This window comes from Lissotriton helveticus, chromosome 12 (assembly GCF_964261635.1).
Source record: "Lissotriton helveticus chromosome 12, aLisHel1.1, whole genome shotgun sequence".
Taxonomy (NCBI): domain Eukaryota; kingdom Metazoa; phylum Chordata; class Amphibia; order Caudata; family Salamandridae; genus Lissotriton; species Lissotriton helveticus.
Window position 1 is genome coordinate 232545034 of NC_136073.1, and position 13180 is coordinate 232558213.

Sequence of the window (13180 nt, forward strand, 5' to 3'; positions counted from 1 at the left end):
AGAGCAGCCATTTTGTGTACCTGAGGAAAATAAAGGAATTCCTGTCAGAAATGCGCGCCAAACAAAGGGCGCCAAAACCTCAAAAGGCCAGGGTTCATGAAGGCTCCAATGGGAGTCACTTCACATGAGGAAAAAGGGTGTCCACCATTTTAGGTTCATTTATACAGGTTGACAACCCCAGTTTGTAATGCCACAGGTTTGGGCCAGGCGCCTTGTAAATAGGTGCCACAAACCTTGTGAGCAACTGGGCATCAAGGAACATCTAACCCCATGAGACAACACATTAAAAGTCCTGGTAGACAAATAAAAAGCGACAAATTTTGGGAGGTACAGGGGAACAAAAGAAATCATAGTGGTGAGGGGACTCTCAGAAGCAGACGGGTCTAACACGCGTCCCCCCCGCTGAAAGTGGGGAGAGCTACCCAACCCCTTGGGAGTCCTCAACACTAAGGCGGAAATACCTGGAGAGACCGCCTGCATTGGCGTGGTCAACTCCGGGCCGGTGTTCCACCCGAAAGTCCATTCCCTGTAGGGAGATAGACCACCTCAACAGTTTGGGATTTTCCCCCTTCATTTGCATGAGCCAACGAAGGGGTCGGTGGTCTGTCTGAACAAGGAAGTGTGAACCAAACAAATATGGTCGCAGCTTCTTCAGTGCCCAGACCACCGCAAAGGCTTCCCGCTCGATGGTACTCCACCTCTGTTCCCGGGGAAGCAGTCTCTGTGACAGAAAGACCACGGGTTGATCCAGACCCTCTTCATTGAGTTGCGATAGCACCACCCCAATGCCAATGTCGGATGCATCTGTCTGGACAATGAACTCTTTTGAAAAATCTGGAGCCTTCAGGACTGGAGCTTTACACAATGCTTGTTTCAGAGTGTCGAAGGCTCGCTGGCAAGCCTCCGTCCAAATGACTCTCCTGGGTTGCTTTTTGGCCGTGAGTTCTGTAAGGGGTGCCACGATAGTGCCATACCCCTTCACGAATCGTCTGTAGTACCCTGTGAGGCCCAGGAAGGCTCGGACCTCAGTCTGGGTCTTGGGGGGTTTCCAGGCCATGATTGCCTCAATCTTCGCCTGAAGGGGCTGCACCGTTCCCCGGCCCACCAAGTGTCCTAAGTACACTACCGACCCCTGTCCAATCTGACATTTGCTGGCCTTGATCGTCAAGGCAGCCCGTTCCAGGGCCTGGAGAACGGCTTGCAAGTGCTGCAAGTGATCCTCCCAGCTGCTACTGAAGACAGCTATGTCATCCAAGTAAGCAGCAGAGAATGACTCCATCCCGGTGAGGATCGTGTTCACCAGCCGCTGAAAAGTGGCAGGAGCGTTCTTGAGCCCAAAGGGCATGACGCAAAACTGGTAGTGTCCATCAGGTGTGGAGAAGGCTGACCTTTCCTTGGCTCCATTAGACATGGGAATCTGCCAGTACCCTGCAGTGAGGTCAATGGTACTGAGATATTGGGCAGCTCCCAACCGGTCAATCAATTCATCCGCCCGAGGGATCGGATGAGCATCCGTTTTGGTTACCGAATTTAGTCCTCGGTAGTCCACACAGAATCTCAATTCTGGTGTGGGGCCAGGTGGGGCAGCTTTAGGAACTAACACCACCGGGCTAGACCAAGGGCTACTTGAAGGTTCGATGACTCCTAGCTCCAGCATCTTAGCTACTTCGCTTTGGATACTGGCCTTCACCTTGTCAGACAGCCGGTAAGACTTTGACTTTACAGGTGGGCTGTCCCCTGTGTCCACGTCATGGGTACACAGGTGGGTCTTACCCGGGACAAGGGAGAACAGAGGAGCGAATGACCCCAAGACCTGGCGACATTACTCCTGCTGCTCAGGAGTCAGGGTTGGCGAGAGTTTCACTCCCTCCACTGACCCATCCTTTTCTTGAGACGCAAAAAGGTCGGGGAGAGGCTCCGTGTCCTCTTCCTCTGATCCGTCAGTCACCATAACCAACATGACTTCTGGCCTCTCGTAGTGGGGCTTGAGGCGATTGGCATGTAACACCCGATGCGGATGCCGAGGGGTCTTTACGTCCACCAGATAGGTAGACTTGCCCTTCTTCTCCAATACCTCATAGGGGCCTGTCCAACGGTCCTGGAGGGCACTCAGCTCTCCAGGCTCCATCACCCACACCTTCTGGCCAGGCTCCAACTCCACTGGGTGAGCGTTGTGGTCATACCACGCTTTCATGACTGCCTGACTGGCTTCCAAGTTGTCAGAAGCTTGCTTCCACAACTTAGCCATTTGGCTTCGGAAGGCCAGCATGTAGCTCACCACATCCTGGGGAACTTTCCGGGGAGATTTTTCCCAGGAGTCCCTCACCAGGCTGAGAGGTCCAGGTACAGGGAGCCCGTACAAAAGCTCGAAGGGGCTGAAACCCACTCCCTTTTGCGGCACTTCCCTGTAGGAAAAGAGCAAACAGGGTAGGAGGACGTCCCATTTCCTCCGCAGGCTTTCGGGTAGACTTCTGATCATACCCTTCAAGGTTTGGTTGAACCTTTTCACAAGACCATTGGTCTGTGGCTGATAAGGAGTGGTGAACCTGTAAGTCACTCCACACTCCTTCCACATGGCCCGCATATATGCTGACAGGAAGTTGGTCCCCCTGTCAGACACAACTTCCTTGGGGAATCCCACTCGGGTAAAGATCCCCATCAGGGCCTTGGCCACTACTGGTGCAGTAATGGTTCTCAGAGGAATTGCCTCTGGATACCTTGTGGCGTGATCCACCAGGACCAGGATAAACCTGTGACCGGATGATGTAGGTGGATCTAGGGGCCCAGCAATGTCGATGCCCACCCTTTCAAAGGGGGTGCCAACGACGGGAAGTGGTTCCAGGGGAGCCTTCAGCTTCGTCCCTGTTTTCCCACTGGCTGGGCATGACACGCACGACCGACAGTATGTGTCGGACGCCACCCTCATTCGAGGCCAATAAAAGTGGGGGACAAGCCGGGCAAAGGTCTTGTCCTGACCCAAGTGTCCTGCCAAGGGAATCTCATGAGCCAACTCTAATAGGAAGGCTCGGTAACACTGTGGGACTACCAGGGCCCGTGACAATCCGTGCACTGGCGCCCTGGGTTCACTGTAGAGGAGACCATCCTCCCAGTAAACACGATAGTTCCCAGACTCGTTACCTGCTGCCTGGGCTTCAGCCTGTTGCCTCAGACCCTCGAGAGTGGGACATTCCCTTTGTCCCTTGCTCAGTTCCTCCCTGGATGGTCCTCCTTCCACTCGCCACTCAGCGGGGATAGGCAAGTCCTCCAACGGAACCATGTCCTCCTCCGCGGACTCCGGGTCCACCTCCACAGGTGGCCTATCCGTCTCACGGGGCATGGACATCGAGGCAGGCTCCTCCTGTCCTCGAAATGTTCCCTCATCAGCAGCTGGGTGGGCCATTGTTCCAGGCTCCAACCCACGCGACTTCTCCTCCCGAGCAGCCGCTGACCTGATACTCACACAGGCCCAATCAGGTGTACCCAGCATCTCAGTATGAGTCCGGTATTCCACCTCCTTCCAAGCATTGTGCTCCATATCATTGCCCAGCAGACAATCGACTGGCACGGCGAGCTTACGGCAACTCGAAGTGAACCTGCAACCCCTCCCCACTCAAAGGGAACCTCGGCCACAGGATAGTGGCCCATTCTGCCGTCAGCCATCGCGGCTGGATGAAGTACGCCTGGAATCACCTGCTCTGAGGACACCAGATGACTCCTTACCATAGTCATACTGGCTCCTGTATCTCTCAGAGCTTCCCCTCTATGGCCATTGATGGTGACCCATTGCCCATACTTGGTAGTATTTGAGGGCACCTGGATCTTTGGAACCACCTCCCGATCACCCAGGGACACTAAGGTGACACCCGCCGACTCCCCCCCTTAACTAAGGGCATCTCCTCCCTGAGCGCTACACTAGCGACTCCCGGGGCCTTTCCTCCAGTGGGCTTTTTTTTTGGGCATTTCACGTCTCCCTTATAATGTCCAATACCACCGCACTCATAGCAATGGATAACCCTTGGCTGCTGACTCTGGCCAGGATTAGGGTTCTTCTGCGGGTTAGCCTTAGAAGTGGAGAAGAAACTTTTCCCCTTAAAGGTATTTTGGGGGCCTTTGGAGAACTCCTGCTTCTTGTTATCTCCCCCCTCTTTCTTCTGGGGAGCACCCTGTCCGGACTTCTGAGAATCTCCTCCCGTCCCCTTCGTGGACACTCGGGTACTTGCCCAAATGTCCGCCTCCTCAGCAAGCTTACGGGGGCAAGTAAGTTTGCTGTCTACCAGGTGTTGCCTCAGCTCGGGAAGACATTTCTCGAGTAGATGTTCCTTGAGTATCAGGTCGTACAACCCTCGATAGTCCTCCACCTCATTACCTTGTACCCACCCATCCAGGGCTTTCTTAGCAAAATCCAGGAAGTCAACCCAATTCTGTGAGCTCAGCTTGTGGCTGCCCCTAAACCTTTGCCGGTATTTCTCGGGGGTCAACCCAAACTTTCTGATGAGCGCCACCTTCATGGTGGGGTAATTAACCTGTTCCTCCCGGTCTAGGGCCAATAGGGCATCCCTACCTGTCGGAGGCATGTACCGGTATAATTCACCACCCCAATGCTTCTCATGGATCCCATGGGCTCTTAAGGAGACCTCATAGGCTGCCAGCCACTTGGCTATGTCGTCTCCAGCGGTATAACTGGCGACTACGTCCTTGGGTAAATGGGGCCTGGGCTCCCTGGCAAATTACTTTGACTCGACACCCTTCGGAGTGATGTTAGGGGCCTGGAATTCGAGTTCTCGTAGCTTGAACTCGTGTTCCATCCTTTTCCTTTCCATCTCCAGCTTGGACTCATGTTCCAACCTCCTCCCCTCCCTCCTTTCTTCCAACTCCATTTTTGCTATTTCCCACCTTAACAGTCTTTCCTCTCTCCTGTCAGCTAACTCGGTTTCTGACAACCCTCTCGATGACACACTGCTGCCCTCCCGTGAGGTTGCCTTGGGGCTGATTGACATCTCACCCACCCCCGGGGGACATTCCGCAGTCCTATCAATGACAGTACCTCTGTCCGATTCCTCCTCCTCCACCGTTCCCTCCGTGTGTGCTTCCACCCATGCTCGCAGACTAGTACGGAGCTCCTCTCTTTTGGCCCCTCGCCTGACAAACACTCCCCTCTCCTGACAGAAATCCTTGAGCTGTGCCACAGTATAGGTCTCCAGCTCTGACATTTCGAATTCCATCTTGTCAGTGAAAAGTGTGGACCACCACCCCGACGTAGGTGACCAGGATAAGAACTTTGAGGGTCACTTCCACCCACCTCCAGGAAAGAATTTGGAAAAAGCAAAACGTTGAATTGGAGGGCCGCTAGGAGAAAACTCCGGGTGTGTACCTGTCGTGCACACTGAATTATTATGGGGTTCAAAACAAGCACGGCTCGCAATCCCACCCGCTGAGCACCAATTTTATGTTGGACCTGCGATGGGCAAGCCCAGCACAAAGGGGGTAGCTTGGCTCAAGTGACAAGGCAAGTGAAGGCTGTAGTGTTAAGCCGGCTCTGACCCAATAATAACTCCTTGTACATCCACACCAAAAAGAAGGACACCACACCACTGCTGTAGAAAAATACGATTCTTTTATATAAAAGTTCTTTGTTGTAAATAGGGTTGTCTGGGAAAGCACATATACATTTCTTTTGGTCATACAGTTCTGGTAATAAATAGTATTAATAAATAGAATAACTTCAGGAATGAATATCACAATTAATATCACAATAAATATCAGAATAAATATCAGAATAAATATTGGTTCATTTACATAAACAACCACATGTTTCTTCTGGTATCGCTGCCACCAATTAAATACTTTCGAATCATTACATCTGCAATACGTTTCAAATGGGAAAGATAACTCTTACAGTTTATGCTGTTTTCAATGACCAGGTATACGGCTTCTCTGAGCACAAAATAAAGTTTGAGACTCTTTAATAATCACTCAAGGCGTATGCGCGTACATCTAGAAGGCAAGGAAACACAGTAAATACATCATTTGCACTCGGCGGTCACCGGGATAGGATCTCTGCTTTGCCGGTGAAGTCTATGCGCGCCTACGGGCTTTAGCACCACTTGAGCACAGGCGGCACCAGTTCAAAGTCATTAGACTGACGAACGGGCTGCCGGAGAGGTCACACAACCTTCGCGCACAGTCAAATAAATGCCGGTTCACAGTTCCTTCACAACGCTGCATTCACTATGAGGAAACGGGCCCACCTCACATCGGCTGCAGTCAAGATACGATTCAGTCAGGCACAGCACTCCTCTCGTTAGCGACGGGGCTCTCAGGGACTCCACGGACCTCCCTCCGACTTCCGCATACAGGGGGGTTCCCGCCCACAGCTACAGCTCCCGGGTCACTGGGGAGTGGCAGAGACACTAGTCCCGCCCAACGAAGGCCGGCCTTTCCCCGCCCCGGCGCACCACCTCACCTATCTGCGTAGGAAGCGCTCTACGCTGGTGGGGCTCGGAGACGTCCGAGCTCCCCTCTAGAGGCACCTGTCGCGAAGGGGGCACAGCTGACGATCGCGGTCGCGGCGAACTTGCTCTCGCCTCGCGACTCGATAAATCGATCACAGTTCACCACCGGTGGGGCGGGGAGGCACACGAATCTGGCCACAGTCTTTGGGGGCAATGAGGTACTCGCTGGGCAGGCGCTGTAGGTGCTGGATCACTTCTCACGTAGCTGACTGGAGCGCCAATCAGACACAACGCCAGCAACCCTTTGCTGCTCTACTGCCTGCGCTACCAGCCACCTCAGGGGTCAACAGGGCAGGTGTCAATCTGGTGTCAAGTCTGGAATCTCCTTCTTCTTCTTCTCAAATCTGAACTAATCTCCATCCTAAAATGGCCGCCAGGGACTGGGCCTTATATAGCCAGTGCCCTGGGGTACTGGCACGAGCCAGAAGGTTCTAGAACCTTCTCTGGCTGTGACAATGACAAGGCACTCTTGAGGGGTATTTAGGACACTCACAGCCACCGTACTGGGGTTCTAGAGCAGCCATTTTGTGTACCTGAGGAAAATAAAGGAATTCCTGTCAGAAATGCGCGCCAAACAAAGGGCGCCAAAACCTCAAAAGGCCAGGGTTCATGAAGGCTCCAATGGGAGTCACTTCACATGAGGAAAAAGGGTGTCCACCATTTTAGGTTCATTTATACAGGTTGACAACCCCAGTTTGTAATGCCACAGGTTTGGGCCAGGCGCCTTGTAAATAGGTGCCACAAACCTTGTGAGCAACTGGGCATCAAGGAACATCTAACCCCATGAGACAACACATAAAAAGTCCTGGTAGACAAATAAAAAGCGACAAATTTTGGGAGGTACAGGGGAACAAAAGAAATCATAGTGGTGAGGGGACTCTCAGAAGCAGACGGGTCTAACAGGCAGGCTTTGTATTCCAGGCAATAGCAACACAATCACATTTTAATTTTGGGACTGTGAATGCACAAAGACTTGTTGAAAAGTGGTCTTGGGTGATTGCGGAACACCAGAAGATGTTGTTCGACAATACAGAAAAAATAACTATGTGATGGCAGAACATGTAAAGGGTAGGTTATTTACGACCTTTCAAGACATGGCATAATTCACTGTATGCAATGCTGCTCAGTATAGTGTGGTGTCTCAGCTTGTTGATATCTGCGCAACATTTCAAGCATCTAGTGCAGATTGTGAATGAGGATTCAGCCTCATGAACAATATAAAGAGTAAATTGAGAAATAGACTAGAGAATAAGCATTTGGGTATGCTGATGATGAGGACAAAGACCTACCTCCTGAATTGGAAAGGTGACCTCAATAGTTAAACAGCACTGGAAAAATGGCAAGGATCGACGTGAGAAGCAACCATGTAACCCATGTAATCATGGCATTTGACTTGTGTGAACAGCCTCTTCCACAGTCTGTTTACCTGGATGTCACACATTTCCAAACTATCTGTGACGGGATATCCAGGAATTACTCCTTACCTTGCACATGCACATCAAATTGTAAATATGTTATGTAATTGTGCAACTTATTGGATATATGTAATCTAGTATAGGCTCCCAACATTTCCCCACCCTATGAACAGTGCCACTGTTGGAGTCTTGTGCTTTTCTAAATCCGAAGTGTACTTGCCCGTGTAACCAACTCATGTCATGGTGTGTGTATCTAAATTGAAAACCTGCCTTAAGACCCTTCATGTGGCGCTGCATGTGTGGAAATGCACCGTCTTTTCACTTTTTAAGCAAAAGTTTGGAGTGAAATTTGGTGCTCACCCCCATGCACAGTCTGGTTCCAGGCACACATAGCCTTGGCTGCAGCCCACAGAGACCTTACACTGCCACATCCAGAGGAAACAAATTAAAGGGAACATTGGTTGCAGCACACCTGTAGAGGTCAGGGGTTCCAGTCTTCCCCTACCTCAGCAATTGGTTGTTGAAGGCTAGTTCACCACAGGCAGTTGTCTCCCACCTCCTGACTACGGCGAACCACTTGAACTCAATGGAGTTCACTATTAATGTGCCAAAGTTACACCTGACTCCTTCGCAGAAGCTCCCTTTTATCTGAACTGTTCTGGACACAGTGGAGTTTCAGACCTATCCTCCTGAGCAGCAAGTTCAGGATATGATACTGATGTTTCAGCCTCTATCCTGGATTTCAGTGAGAATGACCCTGACGTTGTAGGGCCTTTTGGCCTACTGCATTATGCTTGTAACTCATGCCTGTTGGCCTATGCACGCATTGCAATTGCCATGAAGTTCCAGTGGGCAGAGCATCAGGGCAATCTCTCTGACATAGTCCAGATCTCAGAGGAAACTGCAAAAGACCTGAAGTGATGGCTGACAAACTACAAGATTGGCTCAGTGGCAGACCCCTCTCCCTTCCCCTAACACAACTGAATGTTGTGACCGATGTGTCAATTCTAAGCTGCGGCGGCCACCTGGGAGAGGTAGAGATCAGAGGACTTTGCTTTCCAGCGGAACCCAGGCTCCACTTCAATCTGTTGGACTTTGCGGCAAACAGGATGGCATTGAAAACCTTCCTTCTCTCAATCAGGAGAAGGCTGGTACAGGTGTTCACGGACACTACTGCCTTGTGGGACTGAAACGAACAGGGCGCGGTTGTGGACCCTCTGTCAAGAAGCCTTGCGCCTCTGGGCAGGGCTGGAACACTAGGGCATATCCCTAGTGGTTCATCATCTGGCGGGCAGTCTGAACACCAGACCACCCAGAGTCTGCTGTTATCTTGGCAGCCAGGCGATCCTCCACCAAGATGGATTACACCTGCTGTTTGAGCAAGTTTGTGGCCCTCTATCTGCACCTCTTTCCAAGGTTCTTTTGTTTATTCTTAGCTTTGGTCACGTTGAAAAGTTACCTTTCTGCCATTTCTGTGGCTGCTATATGAGCCATCTCTTTTCAAATCTTCTATTGTACATAGGTTCCTAAAAAGTCTCTGGATTATGTTTCCTCCAACGCCTTTTATTATGCCTCAATGGGACCGTATCCTGGTTCTCACATTTCTGATGTGCGCACCTTTCGAGCCGCTCCACAAATGTTCACTTGGCTATAACATCTGCCCAGATGGTCATTGAGGTACAGGCACTACCTACTTATCCTCCATTCCTTATCTTCTACCGAGACAAGCTGGTCCATCGAACTCAAACATTCTTCTTACAAATCTTCTGAATAAACATTTATATTTTGATTGATTGGCTAGTGTGTGGCCTCTGTGGTTAAGTGAGCTTGAGTGAAAAGGAAGTATTGTGTGCATCACGATTGTTTCCCAAAGGGATTAATTCTTTAATACTTTAAGACTCTGTTGTTGTTTCTCCAGCATTGCAAAGTGGCTCGGCTGATGATATTGACCACTTGGTCAGGCTTGTTCAGCCTTTTACAGGAGGTTCTTGGGCTGCATTGGGTGAGGATAGTAATCTGCAACCCTCTCCTATTTATGATCTGCTTTCTCCGCCACAAATGGTGATGGAGGCTAGTGCTGCTTTTGCTGAGGTTATAAAGTGAGCTGCTGAGGTATTGAAATTGCAGTTTCCTTTGGTGACTTTGTCATCTGGCAAAAACAACAGGTGATGGACAGAATGCAGAACAGTGTCATACATTCACCCCAGTACAGAGATCGGAGCCTAAATCCATCGTTTTTTTGCACTCCACACCACCCCAGGTCAGACATGGCCATATGCAAATCAGCCTTGACCCTGTGCCTCATGGGAACAGTCCAGCCCGAACTGCCAAGCCATGTCTTTCCTGGACCAGAATCAAGCATCCAAGGACCGGTTTCTGGCTATCAGCCGTCATCAGCCTGGATAGCTTGACTCCAGTGGTGTGGAGAGCATGGGACTCACGTCTGAGCATACCCATCCCACTCGGGGCGACAAAGGCAAAAACAACAGGTGATGGACAGAATGCAGAACATTGTCATACATTCACCCCAGTACAGAGATCAGGGCCTAAATCCATCGTTTTTTTGCACTCCACACCACCCCAGGTCAGACATGGCCATGTGTAAATCAGCCTTGACCCTGTGCCTCATGGGAACAGTCCAGCCCGAACTGCCAAGTCATGTCTTTCCTGGACAGGAATCAAGCATCCAAGGACCGGTTTCTGGCTATCAGCCGTCATCAGCCTGGATAGCTTGACTCCAGTGGTGTGGAGAGCATGGGACTCACGTCTGAGCATACCCATCCCACTCGGGGCGACAAAGGCAAAAACAACAGGTGATGGACAGAATGCAGAACATTGTCATACATTCACCCCAGTACAGAGATCTGGGCCTAAATCCATTGTTTTTTTGCTCTCTGTTGCTGTTTCTCCAGCATTGCAAAGTGGCTCGGCTGATGACATTGAACACTTGGTCAGGCTTGTTCAGCCTTTTACAGGAGGTTCTTGGGCTGCATTGGGTGAGGATAGTAATCTGCAACCCTCTCCTATTTATGATCTGCTTTCTCCGCCACGAATGGTGATGGAGGCTAGTGCTGCTTTTGCTGAGGTTATAAAGTGAGCTGCTGAGGTATTGAAATTGCAGTTTCCTTTGGTGACTTTGTCATCTGGTCCTTTATTGGATCTGCTTCACCAGGTTGTCACAGGTCTTGAACCCTTACTACCTTATGAGAAGTCTCTGTGTGATATTCTCCTGGGAACTTGGGCGAGGTTGGTGTTAGGTGTTCCTGTTGATCGTACCATTTTCCATCGCCATCATCCTGCTCCGGATGACCCTGCTTGTCTTTCGCTACACCCTACTGCTAAGGGATTTGTCATGCAAGCTGCAATGACTTCGCCAAATATTGATGTTTTTCCATAACTTCCACCAGGTAAAGATTCTAAGTAATTAGATCTGTGTGGCTGGAATATCTTCGTATCTTCTAGTTCGGCCTTGAGGTCGTTAAACATGTCTTGTGTCTTAGGAAGGGCTTCATATGCTTTGTGCGACTCTTTCTCCTTCCTTCCCTTCCTGAGGGGTCAGGAACTCTTTCAGATTGCACAAGATGGCCATGAGATGGCAATGTTTGCCACCGGTTCTTTTGGCAGATCTATGGCTCGATCTGTTGTTCTCCGCAGACACGGTTGGTTGTGTGAGTCGAAATTCCCCGATACTGTTCAGGAGCGCTTGAAAGATATGTCCTTTGATGGTGTTTGTTTATTTGACAGCCATGCAGATTCTGCGATACAACGCCTCATAGCTGGTCACTTGTATTTTGACCTTATCAGGACTTTTGCTTATCTTTTACACAGCCACATTTTTGAATCTTTAGATTTAAGGATTTGAATCCTGTTTTGTTGTTGTTGCAACTTTGTGGTGTTGAAGTATTAAGCACTACTTCTTTCTTATGGCGAGAGTGTCTGTTTCTGGATTTGACTATTTCAACCCCTTGCATGCTGATGACGGAACCGCTCCGTCATCAGCTGCGGGTGCGCTGTGCTGATGACGGAGCGGTTCCGTCATGGCCCACCCCGCTCGATAGAACGCTCATGCGCGGCGCGAATTCCGCGCCTGCGCTGAGGGTTCTATTGAGCGGGGCGGGCCATGACGGAACCGCTCAGTCATGAGCACAGCTCAACCGACGCTGGTGACGGAGCGGTTCCGTCACCAGCATGCGGCCGACGCGCGGCCGCCCCGCCCCCTTAGCACTGCGGCGGAATAGCCGCCGCAGTGAAGGGGTTAATCTCCGGATTATCTTTGCAGCTGTGTAGCAGGTTTGTTCTTTTATTTTACTCTGATGAGGAGCTTAGTCTCAAGAGTTCCTTTCTTTTTTGGGTATATCTTACTCTACGTGGAGTATTGGTTTGCTATTGTATAGCTCTTTAAGAGTGCTACTTTCGTAGTCTATTTGTTTGCTATTAAATCATTTTCTCTGAGTACCCTGTCTTGTGTGGGCATCCCTCGGCTACAGAGCTTTGTCCTTCTTGGACTTTGTTGTATGCTCTTTTAAGGGCTATTGTTGTGAGGTAATAGCTGTTCTTTTCCTCTTCTGATGCCCTTTTTGGGGTTCTGTGTTATTTAAATGCCACTCTGGTTTATCTTAGCCAGGGTAATCAGTGCAGTTCATTTTATCTTCTTGAGTGGACTGCATAATTATTATAAATGCTTCAATTTTTGAAGAGTTATGCTGGTAAATTCTGAGTTTATGGGTGTATTCTTTGGAATACACGAGCCTGTGACCTCCTCCTTTGTGGGGCGGGATAGGTAATTCCTCTGTTCAATTTTGGGAACATAGCGTTGTGAACTCTGTATCTTAAGCTATCTGATAGGCAGTGTCTGAAACAGTTGAGCTGTTTCCCGTCATACATGTCCTGGTAGGAGTTTTTAGGCTTGATAGAAAGCGCTTCTTGTTATTATCCTACAATGCTTTTTTGCATCTGGCTGAAGGTTAGATATTACCTGTCATTTTGGGTATGTATCTAATTTTCCCTGTGCTTAACAGTCCTTGAAAAATCAAGGCTGCTGCTTCTTGAAGTGTAAAATATATATATCGCAACGAAATGCCAAAGCATCCACATCGCAACGGCGCAACACCAGGGCACAGACAGAAAATGTATAGACGTGGTTTATTCACACATCAAGGTCCAAATGACGTGTTTCAGCTGCCAGACATGCGGCCTTGATCACATTGTGCGCTGATAGAAAGTGGGTGACTTATATGCACATGCATGCAGTAG